At 33.3% G+C, this 23,284-nt stretch overlaps 1 long non-coding RNA gene and 1 other non-coding gene across 2 annotated transcripts in view; both read right to left on the reverse strand.

Annotated features, from left to right (window-relative positions):
• The window catches only part of LOC145694934 (uncharacterized), a 224,903-nt gene that overhangs the window by 23,938 nt on the left and 177,681 nt on the right, over nucleotides 1–23,284 (reverse strand). The gene's annotated exons all lie outside the window — the stretch shown is intronic.
• On the reverse strand, nucleotides 7,663–7,734 carry TRNAH-GUG (transfer RNA histidin (anticodon GUG)). The gene has a single exon. It is a non-coding gene; the product is annotated as a tRNA-His (tRNA).

Here is a 23,284-nt window from a genome sequence, read left to right on the forward strand (position 1 = left end):
AAACCATACTACTAGTAAAAAGCGCATACGCTTGGTTAAATTTGTAATTATGCTTTTAACACTAATTTGAGGACGCTGAATCCAATGAAATTATTATATATTTTTTAACTATATCCGTCCATGAGGCCATGGGAAAAATTACCCCAAAGTTGGGATACGTATATTTAGGTTCCCATTTACATCCAAACTTTAAGGTTATTATTTTCGTGACTTCTTGGGCGATATAGTTTTAAAATAGTTCCTTTGGATTCAGCGTACTCAAATTAGAATAAAAAACATAATTAGAAATTTATCCAAGCGAGACTGACTTTTGTCAGTAACATGAGTTCTTCAACAAATAATGTCTTTGCTGAAATAGGCCTATAGCAGTTGCATTCAAATTGCAAGAAGTTATAGAAGGGTTAACTTCTTTAGAAGTATTTTAAATGCTTTTCTTTTCAAGATAGCATGTTTAGACAAGGAATGTAAATTGAGCAATTTAGTGTGTAATAGGATAGCATTAGGATGCAAACACATCGAGTGAAGCGTGAACTTATGATTGAAGGTGCTAACTTTTCTCCTTCTCTCTGTGTGTATACTTAATGTGTGTGTGAATGTAGCTACATGAATCTCTTATAAACATGTATGTATGCGAGTCTTGGTAATTTACGAACAGTGAACATATTTATGAGGTGATAGTAAACTATGGGAAAATATATAAAGGGGGAAAAAATCTTAGGGAAGAGAGTTCATTGCAAATCCATTCTTTTCTGGTACCTAGTCAGTACACACACACACACAAAAAAAAAAAAAAAGTGAGGACTTTAGCGCTTGGTTTGGCATTTGACCGTTCAATGCAAGCAAGTAATGATTTATAATACACGACAGAGCCTCCGAAGCTATTAGCAAACACCAATATACAAGACACTTTTATGTGAACGTATAGTACTGCGGTCATTACCCAAAACCGGAGTGACCACTTCTAGCCACGCGCCTTGTTAATAGCCCAAGTTCCCGGAGAATAGGGTTTAAGCCCTCACAGAAGATCATATATTTGTTTGCTGTGTGTGATGTCCAGCTCACGAGTATATTGTCCATGTCCACCCTTTCTTTTCTTTTTTTCTACCACCTAGGATCATTACTTCTCTAAAGTGTTATACCCTTTCAGACATTTGCCTGACCAGAAAAATGGTCCTTACCAGGAGGAGAATTGATCTAGCTGGCATTTCCTTGTGGCACGAACATAAGAAACTTGAACCATTCCTCAAAGTCAGCTTATAATCCCATCTTATTGCTATTGGTTGAATCTCACCCCTATTCTTTCAACCCCTAACATTCTTTTTTCTCCCTTCATCCCTTTTCCTCTTTCGGGCTTTGACAATGTTATATACGAAGATGATAAATTGTCGAAGTGCTGCAACTGAAGGGTGTTGCTTGAATATATGAGTAAACTGACCACCTCTTTGGGTTTTCATGTATTATATGCATACACACATACATACATCGCGCATGAACGACGCTCAGTTTAGAAGAAACAAGAAAGGAGAGAGTACGCCGTATTGTATGTGTGGACTGTAACCGCAGACAAGTTTACCTACGAATAAAGGCTACTTGCAATAACTGAGTATCCATTACATAGTCGAGGGACTTCTTTGCTTTTGAAGATGAATAATTCTCTGAAAGTGTGTGACATTCACCGACAATATTGCAATTATTCTTTCAGAGGATCCTGACTGCAAGTTCTTCCCGTTTATTGTCCCCGTCTGTAGTAACTTCTTCACATTGGAAATAGTTATTTGTTCAACACTGACCATTTTAGACCGAAATATTTATATGAAAGTTAACTACAATAACATGCAAAAAATAATTAAAACAAAGTATGTTTAAATATAATAGAGTAACATCCTTGAAGCTGGATTTCTTTTATATTTTAATCTTCTCCGAGGAAAAACCTATGCATATGAGACCAAGCTATCTATTTTAGTAAACACCTATTTTAAGTTGAATAGTTTTCATCGAACTTTCACAGGCATTAAACTTCGAGAGGTTCTACTGTATTAGCAATTGGTGATTTGTTATTATTATCTTATTATTCATACGTACATTAATATTAGTTTGGTGCAAATGAAATGTCCACTTTTACGTTTGAAGGAAAACTTACGTCAGCAACACAACACAGGGATGGACTAAGGTCACCCGTCTAATATTAGAAACTTAATACATGTCCAGCAAACAGCCTGTTGAACAGGACACCTTGGAGAACACAAAATAGAGAATCATTTTTCTTTACGAATTCAAACTGGGGTATTTTTCAGCACTGAAAACTGCAAGAAACATTAATAGTGCACTTGTGTCAGAGATGGTGAATGAACGTACTATTCGCCGTTGACTGGTCAAATTTCGTTCAGATCACACAGGATTGCAAAATGAGCCACGTGGTCATCATATTCGAATGAGTTGATCAGGAACACATTAGAAGCGGCCCCTCAAAAAATGGTGTTCGTGCTATTGCACTCGAGTTATGCATGGACCATACCATCGACGTTCGGTGGTTCTTTGTAATTGATAAGGTGAAAAGTTAGACTCATCGATGCAATGTAAGTTACGTAAATCATCTAGAACAAGAATCACTGTCTGGAGGCTTGCAGTTCTCTGAATGTAAGGAATAACAAAGAAAGTTTCCGGCAAGTATTTACTTTAGGCAAGGCAGTGACAATAGCCGATTCGCCTGAACTGGTTCCCGAAGTTACAGTTACGATTCTGAAGAAGGAAAGACAGAGAACAACGTGCCCTGCGGGACTCTAACCCGCCTTCACTTGCTGACGCTCGCTCGGTAATACTATGTATATAGGATATCATTGCCTTGCCCAAAGTAAAGAGTTACCAAGTTTCCTTCATCAGATTGTAACTTTAGATAAAGAAATGGCTAAAATGGCAATTGTAAATGATCATGTGATCAACGTCCAGAATGGTTTCCTAAACCACCTCTTCATCCACAGGTGTCGTTGCTGCTGTGGTGGTCTATGGTAGGAGTGATGCACCATGTCTTTCTCTGGCGAGGGGAAACCACCAAAGTAGATAATTACACCGCAAACTTGCGAAAAGTTGAAAGAAATTAAGGAAAACTGATCGTAAGACTAGTGGGAATTCGAAGTTTTGTGGACAGATGCTCTAGAAATCAACTAGACATCTAGCAGAGAAGCAGCTGGGAAATAATAACCTAGAGTTTGATTATTGATAGTATATGGATTTGTATTCCATTTTTTTTTATCAATGATAAAAACAGATAAATGTTATAATTAAAAAAAAAAACAACAACAATACTATATTGAAAACTCTAACAGAACTATGAAATTTCATTAAAATACCTATATGTTTAATTGTTTAAGGTTAGTTTAAAGGGACAAGTTTTGTCTATAGATGTCACTGCAGTCTTCGTATCTCTCTCATGTATTTTTTACCTTTTAAGAAAATTCACGATTCCTCTTACAAATTTCAGCCTGCAGACTTCAAATTTTTAGAGGAAGAAGTTCATAACCGTCGAAGGCAACAATCCGTGCCGATTTTTTTATTTAGAAATTTCTTCATTCTTGAAATGATTTGATTGTTGAAATTGATATCCAAACCTTTCACAATATAACTGTTTCAACAATGAAGAAAATTCTAAATAAAAAATCAGCACGGACCGTTGCCTTCCATGGGTTATGAAGTTCCTTCTCTAAAAAAATTGAAGTCTGTAGGTTGAAATTTGTAAGAGAAATTGTAAGTTTTCGTGAAAGGTAAAAAATACATGAGACACGAAGACTGTAGTGACATCTATTGGCAAAATTTGTCCCTTTACACTATCCTTAAGTGACTTTTTTCAATGTTACATTTGAAATTGTATTTTTTCCTGATTGATAGTTCAATAAATGCAATCAGTATGAGAATTATCCCATAAAGGTACATTGGTTGGATAAAAATAGTGGCAACACTGTTCTCACGTCAGAGTACAAGCACTACAAAAGAGATAAGGGAATAAGAGGCAATGAAGTGCGGCGAGTTGTAATGACTGTGTGATATTAATTCAGAAGCAGCAATGCCATAGAGTAAAGCAAAGCGTAGGAGCGCCATAACAATATGTTTCTATAATTGGAACAACATGGGTGATCATGATTAAAGTGATGTATGTGCTCAGTGACTAACAATATGTTCAGGGACTTCGTGATAACCTTTTCACCAAAATGAAGGAACCACTTCACGGGGATCACTACGACACGAGAGAAGCCATCAACCGTGGCATTAGGTGGTCCTTGCGAGACATCGATAAAGATTGAAGCGCTGACGATGTACGACGCTTTCCGCATATGGGGCAGAACGGGATAGAGATAGGAGACAAGTGAGTGCTTTCTCTTACATGTTAGATATAACTGTAATAACTAGTACAAACTTTACATTCTTTCAATTCAGTGCAAGGGCTGCATAAAAGGTAATAGGAATCTAACAAGTGTTCTTTTGTCCATAAGGCCAGGTACGAATTATAACAATGTTGAAAGTATGTTTTATGCAGCCCTTGTACTGAACGGAAAGAATGTAAAGTTTGTACTAATGATTACAGTTGTATCTAACTGTAAGTGAAAACACTTTTGCGGAAGAAAAAAAGAGTCATATGTATAAGTATATTTATTTATTTTTCGTGACACTTTTGAATCAGTAAAAGCTATATTCAGATTAAAAAAAAAAAAAAAAAAAGTGTTTCAAAGACTGTTTATAATATATACGTGATAAACAAATACAGAAAAGTACAATTAGTACAAATGGCGATTTACATTGGTAAAAATTTAAATTACTTCTATCGATGCTTTAGAAAAAGTAACATTTAAAAAAAATAAAAAATACTATTACAGTATTCAAAACACATTTTTTTTTTCTTTCAAACTCAACCATTTACGATAATTCACTCACCCTGCTAGTACAATGAAAACAACTCTGTTTGAACATTAAAGTATAAAAACCTTTAATGATAATATACTTCGCCATTTTAACGGTTTTCAAAATCATTTGATCTACTGCTCTTCTCTGATATCTTCATTATATAGTATAATGTTACAAAAGAGAAAGCAAAATAAGAGTTTGAAAAAAAAAATCATGATAGAAACAGGTTCATTCAATTCACCCTGTTAAATCTTACAATTTGGATTGTTATCTATAAAGAAAGTTGCGAAGTTAAGTTGGCAACAAGTCGTCTATATACTAAAGGTAATATATATGCATGCAAATTCAAAAGAAGTTTCCTTCTTCACTCGTTACGCTGCAATAAACATGCATAGCCTTTAAAATGACCCTTTGTGACTCATTAAAAGAAGGATAAAAAAAAGTGCAAGGGGAAGTTTATGTCAGTGGTCAAGCAACATTGCACCCTGCTGCAACTGGTTGGGGAAGGTAATAAAAGTTAATCGAATAGGGTTGAGTGGACAATGATGCACCGGACTGGACGTCAGTTGACCTCTAACCTGCAAATTATGCACAGGCACGTGGCTCCTAAGTGGGTTGTCCGGTTTATCTTTGATGATGATGATGACCAGTTCTCAGTTTACCTACACTTTATGCAGTCAATTTGCAAGACGATCCCAGAACAGGTTTTTACATGCAAATATGACCAACCCTTTCTGCTCAAGAGAACGTTTCAAGCACATGTAGGCTTACTGATCATCTTTCTCTTCTTGCTGAGGTGCAGTTTTATACTTCTATTTTTACAGATCATTCAACATCAGGAAAATACAGAAGCAGATTCTAAATTGAATTCAAGTATATGTCAAACAGTTTGTCGTCATGTAGGTATTTGAATAGTTGCTATAGTGTTTACGATCAACTATGACTACACAAATGTATTTTAGTCATGTGGTCTGCAGCCCAATTCTAGATTTTTTGTTCTCCAAATACATGTTTTTGATACCAATTAGCCATGGATAACTGCAGCGGGGACAAGAGGAAGATTTTCGGAACAGGATCGGTTCTCCGAAATACATGTCAAAATATATTGATTTGATTACTCACCCATGACAATATTTAACATATTTACTGTAGTTAAGAAATTTATTCAATGTGTTGCATGAAATATTACGTGCATCAAGATGTGTATATTCGCAATTTCACTTGTGTGTCGATTTTTTGTTCCCCATCTCCACCTTGGAAAACATTATGCAAGAAGTGTTCCTGCAACTAGCTCCATGATTGACTCGCGAAACTGGGTCATTAATAAAAACTATGTGGCGCACTAGGGACTAAAACTGGAGCTACCAACAACAGAATACGCTTGTTGTTCATTTAACTATGCGTCATTATGTTAACATGGTAAAATATTATGTTAATCATGAATACATAAGTTTTATTTATTTATTTTTTGTTTTGTTTTAGCGACATCGTAACGCAGTTTTCCACACAAAATCATAGAAATGTGGTGCAAACGAAAAATTGAATGGCAAAATGGAATGTACTTAGATCATAAAGTATTATTGAAGTGAGGTATATCGTTGTCTTTCATTCTCTTTCGATCTCGATATAGCTCAGTGATAAACATTCGCTCAAAAACCCGACGTTTGCCTTTAGGTACTTTTTTTTAGCTCTTAATAACACAGATCAATCCATTACGGACCACACAACATGTTATTGGAGACTAGTCGTAGATTGACGACGAGGGTACCAGGTATACTTTTAACATTTTAATGCACCTAAAAATAAAGTTCCTCGATCCACTTTCAAAGTACAAAATCCACTCTACTTTTCGGAAACCAGATCAGTAAGAAAAGGGCAGGAGCTTAACAGTAATTTCTTGCCCTTTCATTTTTATATAGTTGATTCAAGCTCTGGTAATAGGTTAATAAATGACATATCTTTTTGGGTTTGTTTTTTCATATAACTTATCCGAAATATTGTATTTGTTAAGTGTTCTGATGTTTCGTTGAAATGGTAAAAGAAGTGTTCGGTTTTAAGAGAGTAGTCCAAATCGTACTTATTTTACTGACAATATTTTCATTATTATTTTATTTTATTATTAGATTTAGGTAATGGAATCAAAAATATATCTAGATACGAAACGTGTTCTTTAAGAATCAGATTAATATTCGTTTGTTCGTTACTAATAGTGACAAAAATAACGCATGCTGTCCAATGACGTTCAAAATTTTGATCTGTGCCTTTCTATTTATTTATTTACTTAATCATGTGTTCAGCATTCATACTTTCAGTGACTGATTGACTATTCTTGTGAGATGTTTACCGTGCGATGAGTATTCTGTAAGTTTCAATTTAATGTGAGTTCAATACATTTGCGAAATGAATGGGGCAATAAGATAATATAGAAAATAAAAATTGAATATATCAGCAGCTGTGTGAATAATAACTTTATCATAACAAACCACATGGGAAAGCGACAATATTTAATATGTATGCAGATTGTATCTGTGTCCAAAGAATATAAAGTAAAGACCCAATATTCAACTGAACGAAAGAGTAAATACAACGCAATATCCTAACCACTAGACGATCACAGCCACATAATGCTTGGAGTCTTCTTCCTTTCTCTCTGGAGTCCTACGTAAATTCTAGATACAGCTTATAGTGTCGGTGCTGAGAAGGGTCCTAAATTAGAAATAAATAATAATAATAAAGAAATTGAATACACTACTAAAAATAAGTGCCCCATGCCGTGACCAGGATTCGAACCTGGGTTATTGCGGCCACAACGCAATGTCCTAACCACTAGACGATCACGGCCACCGTGAGGCTTTAATTGTTGTCTCTTTCTTTGTGGAGTCTTCTTAACACACTGAAGTGAAGCGACCAATTACTCGTCATGCATCAGGCATTCCGTGATCCGTGTCCAATCCAGGCAATGATTTCATGATGTCGAGATTAAAATTGTAGTTTTTAGCAAAAGAAAACAAGAAAAAAAATATTTGGAGCAACAAATTCAGATGAAAAAGCCGTAGGATACAGTAGCTAAAATGATAGGGGCACCATTGAAATTATTTATTTCTAGGAACACTCATAGACGTAGTAGCTACGTGGTCCGCCGCATATGCCTGCGCACACACTAATAATATGGTGTTATTGTTTATTTTTAAAACAAATATTCATTTTACTCTTTACCTTTTCAGTTCTTGTGTATTCTAATATTTTGATATGTGTAGTTCCTCGATTCATTAAGATCACTGAAATAAAATTTTATCTGATTTTTAATACATTTAAAACCCAATAACGTGAGAATATTAATGCAATGATAGGTGGGTTTAATTCCTTTTGTTCATATCCATATGAAAAATCTGCTTTAATTAGTACCATTGTGCACACTCACATGAAAACTTCTTTCTATACCTTTGAATATACTGAAACTACCTGAATTTCAAAACACAAAATTGGGAGGATATAGAAACTATAATAATGCTATTGTAACCTGTATCTCCTTCATTCATCCAATATCCTTAAAAACAAGTTATGATTTCAACAAGTTTCGAAAATTTTATGGTCTTTTCATAGTAAAAATCCTACTCCTCGAAGTATGTCAATACGCCCCTGGTGGCTTCGCCTGCTTCCATCGACTGCCGTCCCCAGACATGATGTATTGCATTGTAGGTCAAGTAATGAAATTATTATTTTCAATAGGCCTATAAAAAAAAAGCCTCCCCGCCAAAACAACTATGCCCCTCTTTTTCCTCTTCCTTCAAGAAATTAAAGTTAGCGCCATCACTGGTGTTAGCTAATGAGTATGCTTTCTGTGTATGTGGTCCCGGATTCGATTCCTAGTGCTTATACTTTCTATCGACAGAGACCTGAATAGTGCTATTCGAATCCCAATTCGAGCAGCAGATTCCGTTTCATGTGGACACAATACTTGAAACGAAGCTATAGAAAAATCAACTAACGAATTTCTAAACTGAGCGTCTTAGAGTCAGTAATTCAAAAACAAGTGCTGTCAGAACGTTTGGTACCTCATATGGCCACAATGCTGGAAACGAAGTTAAACAAAATTGAACCAACGAATTTCAAAATAGAGCGCCTTGAGAGTCAGTAATTCAAAAGGAACTGCTGTCAGAATGTTTGATGCCTATCATCATTATCAGTTCCAAACAAGTTGATCGCACATCTTTTCTTCCAGACAACAATAAAATTGACCGTGCGCAGAATAATTTCTTAATGTCAAAACCAAATTCATAACTCTTTCTATTTATCTTAATAGCCTGAAGTTGCAGCATTCAGACTATTGGTACCTGTACTGTACTTCCAGTTACCAGCTGTCAACATTTACGTAAACATATCCACAATTTGAGAGTAAAAATTTCCGATCACATACACTTTTTGAATATATAGTCACATTGTTTTGTGAACACATTGTCATATTTAAATATTTACTCGTAAATAGTTAAGTCTAGGTACATAGTGATTCTATATCCCATTATTATGCTTATTATATGCTTTCAGCATATCAGCCAGATAAGGAAAACAGTATATTCTAAACTGAGTTAGCCTGGTGTAAGGGTCTCCGTTTCGGCATTACAGAATAAGAGAATATGGTAATCCCAATTGTACTTACACATACTTATGACTATAATTAAAAACCCAAGCAACAATATTAACTTAGCAACAGAGTTGGATTAACCCATCTGAATTCCCGGGGCTAGGAAAAAAAATACATGGCCCCTGCTCACTTCGCCTAGTGAAAGTACAGTAGGAAAATTAAGTGAATACGTTTCATATTTTTGGTCACATTTTATCTTATAATGTTAATTGTACTTTGTATGATTGTTTTTAGACAGCCAAAAGAGATTTTGATCAGAATGGAGGCCCCCGTTCACCTAGAGTCCCTATGGCTAGGGCCACGTTTCCCCTAATCTCCCCTTAATCCGACCCTATTTGGCATTAGATATAATTAATTAATTCTATAATTAAGTTTGGGAATAAGCAAATCTTGTGCAGTAGCAGAAGATAACAGTAGACAAGGAACCTTACGATTCTCCGGAACCAACAACACTTTCAAAGTTCTCTCGTCGGGCTTGTCACATGTACTGGAATTATAGGTTTTAATATGCGAATATTCCAACATGGATCTCAATATTACAGTATAATAATAATAATAATAATAATAATAATAATAATAATAATAATAATAATAATAATAATAATAATAATAATAATAATAATAATAATAATAATAATAATCAATAAAAACATTGTTTCAATCGATTTCTAGGGAAATAGTTTTTTTTTTAAATGTCAATTATTCTACAACTTCTTTTGATGTGTTAATGAATGAGGGTTATAGCTCTAATATGACGTATTGGTGAATCTGTTGGTCTGGTATATATATATATATATATATATATATATATATATATATATATGTATATATATATATATATATATATATATGTATATATATATATATATATATATATATATATATATATATATATATATATATATATATATATATATATATATATATATATATATATATATATATATATATATTGTATATACCAGACCAACAGATTCACAAATACGTCATTTTAGTATATATATATAGTGTTTTCTTATAAGAATTCATTTCCTAACGTATCTTATCTTTTAACCCTTGAGGGTTTTAATATATTATTAGTTGCAGCTATATAAGCCCGGTCTACTTTATCGCTAAAATTCTTATAAAGTAAAAATTGATTTTGAAAATGGCCTGTCTATGTAGACGAAATGGAGAGATATAAATAATATTGCTATCACTAATATATGTGAAATTAGAGGGGTAAGAGCACCTAATATAACGTTTCTTGGTGTTGTTTCCGAACACCCTGATCACAGTGAATCTGTCTGTTTTATTTTTCTTCTTCAACAAATCATTCATTTTCCTTGGTGCTAAAAATATTCTCGTACAGTCAATGCGGCGATAAACTAAAAAAAAAAAAAAAAAAGCAACAATCCTTAATTACAATGATGTTGATTACCATTATAATAAGTAGCAAAATTAAAAGTTACTCTTTTCTGGTGAAACTAAGCAGGTTACATCATTGAAGATTTTTTTTTTTTTTTTTTGTCATTTACATTTGCATTACCTATTTCGCAAAACACGCGAAGGCCTCTTTGTGGCCAAGTGGCTAATTCACGTGCTTTCTTTACATGTGATACTAGGTTCTAACCCTGGTTGTGTGCTTTCGTCGGGTAGAAACTCGACTGTTGTTCTATTTTAAGTGATATAGCCTCAGTGTTAGAAAGGTACACTCATGTCCAAAATTATTGTCGCATATCTATAACTGTCTTCTTGTAAGAATATAATATGATAATGATTTTGCAGGGTACTTTTAATACTGATACTATGTGTATAATCGGGAAGTGTATATTTCTGGTCAATTTTAAAGGAAAAGAATTACAAATACGAAAATTAGAATGAGTAAAACAAAATGTTGCTAAACAGACAAGAAAATTTTATTTTCATTTTATTGTTCTTATTTACTGCTCTTTTGACATGAAATTTGTCACATACATGTCTTTGTCAATCATACACATACTAACATTATAAGAAATAAAGGCGAATTCGTTATCAAATTATATTCCTACAACAACATATTTATAGACGTGCGACAACAATTTTAGACATGAGTGTACGTTAAACTACAATAAACTAATCAACCAGCTAAAAAAAAAAAAAGCTTTTTTTAAAACCTTAATTTGAAGAAAAATGAATGAATGATTGATTACAGTTTAACGTTCCGTTTTAGTATGAGCGCTCTATCAAGAATATCATGATGAATTAATATAAAAAATAAAGAAACAAACCTGTAGTATCTGCAATTAAAAGAAATAACATGCATAAAGATTACGTGCAGAAAAATTACATACATGCATGGTAGAATTGCATGCAAGAACATAAAATGTACCTATATATATATATATATATATATATATATATATATATATATATATAAAGAGACAGAAATTAATACATATAAAAGGAAATATAGGGTATACACGCATATTAAAGGCACCCATCCAAACAAAACTAACAATAAAAGTTTAAAGAATTGATTACTAACAATTGGAAATTTAGATTGGAATAGATCTAAGTTAGAATGGAATTTATTAGCTATCTCAATAGTGCTATAAATAGAACATTTGAAAAATAGCCTATTGCAAACAAAAGGAGTAAATTTCCTGGTTCTACAATAAGGAACTCAACACTAAGGTTCTACAATAATTCATGTAATAAGAATTTGAGATCGAAAAGTCTTCTGCGTCTATCATTAATGATTAATAAACTTAAATCCTCGCGTATAAACCTTAAGCTCATACTATCATATTGCTTGAATTTCCATTTTAACCACGCAAGAAAATTATTCTGAATAGATTCAATAGAGTTTCAAAATATTTGAGTTCACAATTCCAAATAACAGTTGCATATTCAAGGTGAGACCATACGTTACATAAATAAAGAACTTTGCATGTATTAATTAAGTTAAATAATAATAATAATAATAATAATAATAATAATAATAATAATAATAATAATAATAATAATAATAATAATAATAATAATAATAATAAGGGTACCATGGCTCTGTGGTAGAGGTTTCATCTCTGATGTGAACACCGTCCCTTGTTCGATCCCAGTTCTTGCCAGCTTGTAGTGGACAATATTATATCCATGGATCTTCTTGGAATTCTCTCGTAACCTCCCACACTATCATTTTTTCCATAATCATTCACTTTCATTAACCATCCGACTAATTTATAACTTGGAAGGCATAAATGAACCACGTGGAACGTAAAAAAGCACACATTTCATTTTAATTCATAGAAAAGTTTTACATTTCGGAATTACCTTTCAACAAGTTTCATTTATCTTTTGCCATGGGCAAAAGATAAATGAAACTTGTTGAAAGGTAATTCCGAAATGTAAAACTTTTCTTTCTGATTGCTAAGATAATAATGAAGATTTCAATCTTCGCGCTTAAAACTTGCGACCAAGAAATATTTACTGCAAAGGCGTAAAATTAATGATAAATAAATAAATAAATAAATAACGATATATATTTAATAAAGCAAGTGCATCTAAAACTTTAATTAGTATGGATTTTATGTAAATAAAACACTGATTGGAGTTCATATTATAGAAGCATTTATTTAAAAAAAAAAATCACCTAGATTTTTGTGGCCATAAACTGTGCATTTTGCCATTAGCATTATAACCTATTTCACAGCACTTCTTTAAAAGTACCCTTTCTTCTTTAAAAGAAGACGAGAGAAAATAAAATCTGACATCATAATAACAATAATGAGATTTGCAAGAATGAAAATGAAAACTCATGCTTGAATGACGTCATCTGCATATTAAATAGAGGAGAGAGAGAGAGAGAGAGAGAAAGTAGACATAAAAAGGGTGGTTTACGAAAGGCTAAAAAGAGCTACACACACGGATAGGGAGAAAGAGTGTAGGGCTTAAAAGTAAGAAAGCTTAAAGTTTATTTGGCCGTTGCTTGGGGATTTTTATGATAGCCATTGGGTTTTATGAAGAGCTAACAACGTTGGACCGTATATATATTCATGTATGAAAGATTTTTTTTTTTTAAGGAATCTCTGCAATGTTTAACATAATTTCTAGAGAAGATTCTGTGACAGCTATACTGAACCCCCCTGGAGAGTATAATAACAAATTTTTGAAAGGTTTTTATAACATTGTAATAATACGAGCATTGTGTTTAACAATAACTTGCCTCAGGATCCCGTTTTTACTGGGGCGTGCGGTTACGATGCAATTTTGAAGAGGGTGATGCTTTGGAAGTGCGTATACGCATTGCACAGAGAGGGTCAGTTACTGGTCAAGCAACTTTTCAGATCATATGCCAAATCTGGCGTGTGTTCGAGATATCGCTTCCTATTATAGAGTAACTATATAGGGAGAAAAGTTTATGTAACGAAAAAAGAAAGAAAGAGAAAAAAAGGTTTAGTTTTGATTATTATTCAATCGCGAAATCCTGAATTTTTGTTTGAAGCTGTGGCCAATACATTTCAATACCAGATATCGTATTTCTTTACTTGGTGTTGAATTTAAAATTGAATTATTTCTTCGTTTCAAGTATTTGCTCAAAATTTTGATTAGCACAAAAAAATAATAACACGAACTAATTATAATACGAAAAATAATATTAATAAGCAAGAAATTCTATACGTATATATGAAGCTGAATGTTTCTATACTCGTATATTCCCCTTTGTATACAAATCACATCGTTGGTTTGGAATACTTTTAGGTAATTGAAAGGAAGAGACGGTAGGCTATTTAGAATTAGAATTCAAATCGTCAGGTTGGCATACTTCTAGGTAACTGTATGGAAGATACCATAGGATTTTTAGAATTAGAATTCAACCCATTGTGTTGGCATACTTCTAGGTGATTGTAGGGAAGAGTCCGTAGGTTATTTAGAATTAGAATCCCAATCGTTAGCTTCGTATACTTCTAGGTAATTATAGGGAAGAGTCCGTAGGCTATTTAGAATTAGAATCCCAATCGTTAGCTTCGTATACTTCTAGGTAACTGAATTCTAGGAACTAGAATTCAAAATATTACCCTGCATACTTCTAGGTAACTGTACGAACCGTAGGTAATTTAGAATTAGAATTACAATCCATACCGGTGACTTGGTGTACTTTTAGGTGATTGTAAGGATAAGACAGTAAGCTTTTACGTTTAAAATTGTACTTAAAGCTAAAAGTACAATGTTACGTACCTTTGTGTACTTCTAGGTAACTGTAGAGAATATACCATATAGGCTATTTAGTTTTTTCACCCCTTCTTTATTTTCGAGCAAAGATGAATACTCAAATTATTATAAGCAAGAACTTTATGTTTGCTGGTAGAACTCATGAAATATCTTAACATACAAAATATACGTAATTTTGTTTTTAAATTCTTAGCAAAATATATAAAATAACGTAAAAGAATGCATAAAATTTGCTTTAAAAATGAACAAAGAGGTCTTATAAACATTATTATCTATACATATTCATAATTCCTCAAAATATAGATTATCTGACAATATTCGCCAGAGATGTATGCAAACTCAATTTAGATTCTAAACTCACTTATAGGTCGCGAGGTTCGGATCCCACATGAAACTGTAGGTCCATGTTTCATATAGCCTTGGTGCTCAAAGATGTTAATTAGTTTTCACCACATAATCAACCTATTAGCCATGTACTGCAAATGTTCACAAAAATATTTTGGCGAGCCACTAATATATCTTGAAAACAGTTTTTTTAAAAGATTTTCATGTAATTTGGAGGAAAAAGTTTTAAAAAATGAGGGAGAGATTTCAGTTTCGAGAAAATTGTTTGAAGGTTTTTGTAGATAAGCATTTCTACAATAAATTGGGCGGCTAGGGAAATCGTAGTGGTATGTCATATTTTCTAATTTTCGAGAAAATTGGGAAAGAAGTTTTAGCATTCCCATGAAATTTTAATCAATGACAAACAAGCAAGTGCATATTCGAAATTAGACTACCACATTCTGTTCTGTGGTACGATGGGAATTCATTCCATCTAATAACTAAATTTCACCGTAGATGGCACATACCATTATGTTAGCCCGAGCCGCCCAGGTATATCTTGTAAACGACTGTAATGATCGTGGTAAAATTTGTCATGATACAAGAAAAATAATTAACTAGGTCTTGACACTGAAAAACTCCATAGGTTCGCGGTGGTTCAGTTGTTCAGCGTTCACCTCTGGTGATTGGGGTCTTTGATTCGATTCCAGCTTGCGCGAAGTGGATTTTGTGGTGAACAGACAACATATGCATAAGTTTTCTCGACAATTAAAGGATTAAAGTTTTGCTTTGTTGTTTGTTATTAGGGCAATTAAAAAGAGTTTTTGCTTTGTTGTCTATTATTATGACAATTAAAGAATTAAAGTTTTGCTTTGTTGTCTATCTAGATATTGGGACAATTAATGAATTTGAGTTTTTAGTTAAGTACGATTTTGACATATAGGTACAGAGAGTACCTATAGTAAGGCTTGGAAGCAACTCGTATTTCTGTTTGCAGATTTCCTAGATTTATTTACTTACTTGGGAATAAATAAAGAAATAAAATAAATACCGCTTACCTTAGGATCTTCACTACATGTTCCATATTGAAAGTAATAATGTTACTTTCCCCCACAGCACCGTAGTGTAATAATTTTGTTCTGTACATAACGTGAACAAGGTTTCACATTCTAATAACTTGGATAATGATCAGGTGGTCACATATCGGTTTCTCATGTCGCAAGTATATACGTTTTTTTTTAAAAAAAAAAAAAAAGATCGGAAAGTTTTGTATATAATTGGTGCTGAGAAGATAATCATATTCTTATGCAAGCACCACAGACGAACACTTATGAAGGGAAGAAAAAGCCTTATTCAATGACCAAAACTATCCTATATGCAATAGCCTATAACAGACCGAACAGCAGCACACATTGCTCATTAGCGAGCACAGCAACCAAACGACACCGCACGACGTTCGCATATTGAGTCGCATTACGTTTGTTAAAATTTTACGAATGACGTAACCTGTCTGAATCTACGATTCAAATCCTCTTCACTGACGAATGTGAACTAAACTAAACAACTAAAAAAATATATGCATGTATGTATTTGTGACGACTGTTCCAGTAGTATTATTTGTGAACGAACACAAAACAGTAGCTAGTTCTAACAAATCTGGGCCTCCCTTCTCCCGCCGACATTGAATATTCGAAGCACACGATTTGCTATGAACTGAATCTATTCAAATAAGAAATACAATAAAGGACCCTTAAAAAAAAGAAAACTTTTGATAGAGAAAAGTTCTAATTAAAAATCTAAGTCGGCCTGACTCCCATTCAGTATAGAAAAGAAAAGTAAGGAGGGGGAGAGGAGGTCGTATTGGAAGAAGGACGAAAGGATGAGACGTGAGTGGCACCCTGGTCCTCCATGAAAAGGATCTTCTTTTTGGGAGACAGTTGCTTGTCAAATTCAGATTAATTTTTTTGCACGCTTTTACCAAGCCAACCGCGTGCTTTACTCCCTTTTCCTCCCCCTTCCCCTGAAATTTACTTTTTTTCTTTCATTATGACAGCTCTGCAGGAATATATACATATACACATAGCCTCAAGCCCACCCGCCACCACCTGGTCGGGATGTGTCTGAGCTAAGAGTGATTTTTATATATGTATGTATAAAGTAACAACTGGAAAATGTAAATCAACCAATGTGACCAGTTTTTAGAGATAACGTAATAGGAATATTCCTAGATGACAAGGTTGTATCTTTGATTATATTTTTATATTAGACTAGAAGGTACTTTTGGCAAGGGTCCAGGTTGAAGCCAGTTAAAGAAGTAAAATCAGTAAAGTGTTTATTATAGTGTGCAAGTCGATATACGTGTAATGAATCCATAGTTACTCTGTTCTTGATGTGGTAAAATTCTAATTTTGGCCACAGTGGCTGTCTGACAGATCGCTCACTTCTAGTGCAAGGGGTTCTTGGTTCAATACCAAGTTACGTGAATTTGTGGTGGATGGTTCTCTAGTGTTCTCTCACATCTTCGTTCCACCAATTCTTTCATAGTAATGTATTTCATCTATTATCCGCCTTTTTTAGCCTAAAGGTCATAGAAGACAATGACACTTTAACCGAGAATTTTCCCGATCTAAATTCTCAATCTATTTCTGATTTTTAGTTCCCTAATTTCAAATATTCCCTAGGTCCTGTTGAAGTATAAGAAAGAGAAACTGGCTACTCTAATCCTGTAAGACTGGTTTAATGTTAGGCAATCGGACTACCACCTACCTTTTCAGCAGAACCCCAAAACCAAACAAGATCGGAAAATAATTCCACTATTACATACGGAACGGGGTAGTGTTTAAATTTAGATGGAGTTTTAACATACTAATTAGATCTATAACTAGTATATTTGGTTCAATATACTAGACAATTTGAAAGAAGAAATTAACAAGACAAGATTAATTTAAATTTGGTAGAAATTTGTAAAATCAGATGAGAAGGAAGTGAAGTTCGAAGCCAGTAGGGAGTATAGTGCCGGTAGGGAGTAATGCTCTATTTGGTTTATAAAAAGGTGAAGATATTGATGTAGCACTCACTAATTCTGGAAAAGATACTGAAGGAAAAGGGGATAGTGAAAATAAATGATAAGGATGTCGTCGTGATACGAACATGTGCTCTGACTAGTGCGTTCACGAAACAAGTAGGAAAAATACGGAAAGTAGAAGAAGGAGAGGGAGAAAAGGGTTGCATGCGTAATCGTAAGGTAAGATTTTGGTCCTGTTATGAGAGAAAGAAATGAAGGTAATATAGGAGGTAAATGCAGCTTAGGAGAAAGTAGTAAGAAAGGAAAAAGGTTTTGTAGACGGAAGTCACTAATAATAGGAAATTCAAGATGGATGGGAAAATATATCAAATAGATAATGTCATGAAAGGTATGAATGTGAAGGTATTCCGGAGGTAGCAAACAGTATTGACTCTTAAATGAACACGTTCTAAAGACAATCAGCATGCAGAAATCCTAAAAATAATTTAGCTGCAAAAGTAATAGATTACAGAAGACCTACAAGTTAAACTTGTCCTTCTACTTTTAGGACTACTACACTTTAAAAGACTTACGAACCATTCTTTTTATCGTATCATAAATTTTGTGGAAGTATTATCTCGTATCGATTCTCAAAAAGGATTTCTCATCTCGTTTTGCTGAATTATTTTCAAAATTTTATGCCCTGAATTTTTTTTTATTAATTTCATCTACAATTATCAGACTATCCCACGCCAAGAGAGGTCCGCAAAGGGTGTGATATAACATTTATAAAATATTTGTTATTGGAGTATATTGCGTAATGAGTTCAATATCTTTGAACGTTAATAAATGCTCTTTACATACACTTTATCAATGCATAGTTTTTATACTCTGAATCATGTAATACTAAAACAGCATTAGAGATCTAAGACTTGGATGAACTAGAGTTATCCACCTAAGACTCAAGAAATTTCTCGTCTTGTCTCGAAAACTTGAAGAGAATGTTTCTAGTCTCGTCTCGAATATTAAAATATACTACTCGTCTCGTGGACAACGTTACTCTTAGATCTTAGCAATCTGGTGCTGAGCAATGTTAATATTAATAATGTGTAGACAAGAACTTTACAAGAAATTAGATATATGTAGAAGTAGAAAGACAAAAAAAATAAAATAACAAATGGCAGTGTCACGTGTACACCATGTGAGGCAATTTGTTATATTGAAACTAGGTGAACGGTGTGCAACCAAACTGACGTCGAGGTACAGTTGGGTTGGATTGCGTGCTACAAAGGAACAGTATACACAAAGGATGGAAATTAGAGAGTGACGCAAGGGGACGGTGTCTCCTTACTAAAAGGCCAAGAAAGATAAAAAGAAAGAAAGAAAAATAATTATTAGAAATACACGAAGATGTGAGCACAGGAAGAATTTTTCGTTTTTCTTCTTTTCGTTTATTACCCTTTTAGAACATAATCAGAGGTCAGAAAACTTATTTCTAATAGCGACACATTACGAGTTCCGTAAATTGCACAGATAGGTGCCACCAAATACCAAAATGAATCTTGCGAACCAGGTAAAAAGAGGTGACGGGACATATTTGACTTGTAGGATGCAGTTTGCCGACCTCTGCTCTAGATTTTCATGTTGAGGTTTTGTGTTTCTTTTTTTTTAATTACTTATATTAAATATCTGTGATCTTGATTTTGTATGGTAGTTGCTCTTTCTGCATCAAACAATGGTCAATTGATGGCTGGATTCTTAATATTAGCCTCTGCATATATATATATATATATATATATATATATATATATTTGGTCTCCCGGGCGGACAGACAAGGAGTTTTTTCAAAGTAAAATCCTTAAAAAATCAGATCATTCGAAAACTCTAGAAGGGGCATAAAAATTCGGAAGAAATAGACACAAAGGGACAGTGGAAGTAGCTCACATTTTGCGTACTACGAGCACAGTAGGAACCACAGGGCATCGAGATTCTAACAGAACTAAGAAACCGCGTTGAAAAAAGTGGAAGGAAGCTGAGCTATGAAAGCATGATACTACAGAGGACAGGAAAAAAAAAGATATACAGGAAACTGTGCTGAACAACGAATCAAGGAAACTGACAAACCCAAAGAAGGATGTTATAAAAATAAATCTGAAAAGATAAGGGAACTGAAAATATGAACAAATACGATGTTTAGTTAAACCAGGATGTTTAGTTAAAGTATAAAATACTAGAAATTGTTAGGTACAGGTAAATAATATATCAATGAATTACATGAAAGAGGTAACAGGGTGCACAGTCTGGATATTGTAGATGAGAATGATAAAACGATACAAAGCGAGGAACACATTCGAACAAGCACATTGAGACATGAGGAACGAGATAGCTTCTGAAATAGGTAAGAAATGGGAAATTGTCTTTGAATTTGGGGCCATCCCAACCAAATCGGAACAGGTGGCAACCCTGACTGAAGAATTAATGCTTCACAACAGTTATATGCACTTGCACACATCAATTCATGTACCCCGATTCAAGACACCTTGACTTCCTATATGAATAGTATTAAAAACCCAGGTACTTGGTAATGCACACATAGTTTCTTGCAAGCTACAGAGAAATTGATATAATTTAAGACATGATTTAACTTAGTGATCAATTTATTTACAAGTGAAATACAGTAGGATTCCACTTTCATTAAAGCAGGCGTTACAAGATCACAAGGTTGCAACTAGGAAGGATTTTTCGGGAGGTATTTTCCACACGTGCTCAATTACACAGTCTTTGACATCTTTCGCTTGATAGTAGTCATATAACTTCTATATAACTTCTAAAAATTAAGGTTCGAGAGTTAATAATAGTAATTTTACGTTCCTTCTCATAAATGGTGGCAAATACTATAGTCTTACTAGTATCACAATGGATGACTTAATGAGGATGTGTTTTAGTATCGGCTTCACCTTAATAGTGGGAGTTGTCGTATAACATCAACAAAAAAAATCCTTTTCTGTCAATTTTCTCGAAAACTACACATGAGAATTTATCGTCAAGTTTAATGAGATTTCTCAAGTAACATGCATCTCATCTTTGGACAATTTCTCCCTGTTAACGCTAATAATATCGTTTTCCTGTTAACGCTAATAATATCATTTTCCTGTTAACGCTAATAATATCGTTTCCCTGTTAATGCTAATAATATTGTTTCTCTGTTAACGCTAATAATATTGTTTCTCTGTTAATCTAATAATATTGTTTTCCTGTTAACGCTAATAATATCATTTTCCTGTTAACGCTAATAATATTGTTTCTCTGTTAATGCTAATAATATTGTTTTCCTGTTAACGCTAATAATATTGTTTCTCTGTTAACGCTAATAATATTGTACGATTTTAAGAAAAGCATATGAGCAAAATATGCCTGTGGACAATATATTTTATTTACACAATAAAGTTGCCTCTAAAAAGTAACAGAAAATGTAGCTTAGTACTTATGTAAGAGTTGAATCACATAACAAATTCCAATTAGTTAATCTAGACAATTGAATAGTTGTGAACATAGCAGAAATTTAAATTTAGTTTGGTCTGATTAATGTAATATTATTGCGTATTCATGAATTAATCATAATATCATTTCTTCGAAATTTGTCAGAATTTGAATAATTCAAAGTTTGCAAGAATTTATTCAAGAATTGCTTGTTAAGTACGTTCATATTGTCTTTTCTTTTCTTTTTTTTTTTTACGTGCACAAGCTGAGACAAATGAACAAGGAAAATACAAACAAATATTAAGTACGGAGTGCGAGTGAAACATTCAATTATTTCCAATTAAGAAATAACTTTACTGAAAAAAGAATGAGCTTATAACGCATACTATATAAAAACTTTAAAAAAAAAAAAAAAAAAAACAGACTACGAGAGGTATGAAATAACGGCATTGTTTGAAAATCATTTAGTTCGCCTTATTCTCATGATTATGCTAACATCAGCCATGTCGAATAACAGTTTGTCTTTCTTCTTCTTCTTCTTCTTCTTCTTCTTTTCCTTTTTGACTGACATTCTGTTTCAGTATAACTCTTTCTTTCATTTTATTTAAAGTAACGTAAGACATCTTTTACAGCTGTTTCCAAAAGCGAAGAAATATTTTCCTTTCTTTTTATACATTACGTTAAAACAACAGAGCTGTTGTCCTAGTTGCTAGAATTGTGTATACTTCCTCTCCGCTTTTTGTGCCTAATATTTACTAACGAAAATCATCCTCGGCTGCAAGAAACCACAGACTAAAAAGAAAATAAGGTTGGTAAATACTGCTTCTTTTGACAGACATGCTTAAAGACTATGAAGAAAAAGATGATGATGTTTTAAAAAAAAGCTAGGGAATCACCAACGAGAAAATCTCTATGAATGAGGTGGAGAAGAAAATTTTCAGCAACTTCACCACTATCCTTATTACACACGAAAACTCTGTAACTTAACAAGAGTTTATCTCTCTCTCTTTTTTTTTTTTTTTTTTTTTTTAAATGCCACTTAAAAGAGAAAATTCAGTGCATTCATTTATTCACTGACATACACATAAAAAACTTTCCCTAAAAGAAATATATTTCATAGATATTACTTACAATATGAGTAAGTTAGACACTGTTTCTAAAAGCGTGTGTTCACAATTACTGCTTGCTCCTTTTTATTTTTACTTAAAAAACTAAAAGAACGAAAGAAAAAAAGTTGAAATTTCTAGGTATATATCTATATAAGAGATTCCCAGCCAGATGTCTGTGTTGATTTTTGTCATACAAGAGAGAGGGTAAAGGTGATGCTATTTCATGATGTTTGCGGTTCGATGCCTCAATAAATTCCAGTTTGCTGTTTCTACTTGAAGAATTTTCTCACTCACGGAATATATAATAAGTAAGAAGAAAATATTTCTTCTATCTTCTTCTCCTTTCTACATCTTTTTTTATTATTTGTGTGTGTCTTGTTTGCTTTCTGTATACACACATTTTCGCTTTGCTAGTGTTTGCTGTGAAAGAAAAGAAAGACGGTGGAAAAGATAGGAATATTTTCTGCTGGAAATGTTCTAACTTATAACGATTGAAGAACGAATGAAAAAAAAAAAAGAGAGAGAGACAACACACTCACGCTAACAAGAAATATAGAAATCCAAACACTGACTCGTTCATTTCTGCATAAAGATTCGTTCAAATTAAGTTTGTTTGTAATTAATCTTGGTTTACTGGGTTGG

This window comes from Thermobia domestica, chromosome 9, assembly GCF_964235325.1.
Source record: "Thermobia domestica chromosome 9, izTheDome1.hap1.1, whole genome shotgun sequence".
NCBI classification, from domain to species: domain Eukaryota; kingdom Metazoa; phylum Arthropoda; class Insecta; order Zygentoma; family Lepismatidae; genus Thermobia; species Thermobia domestica.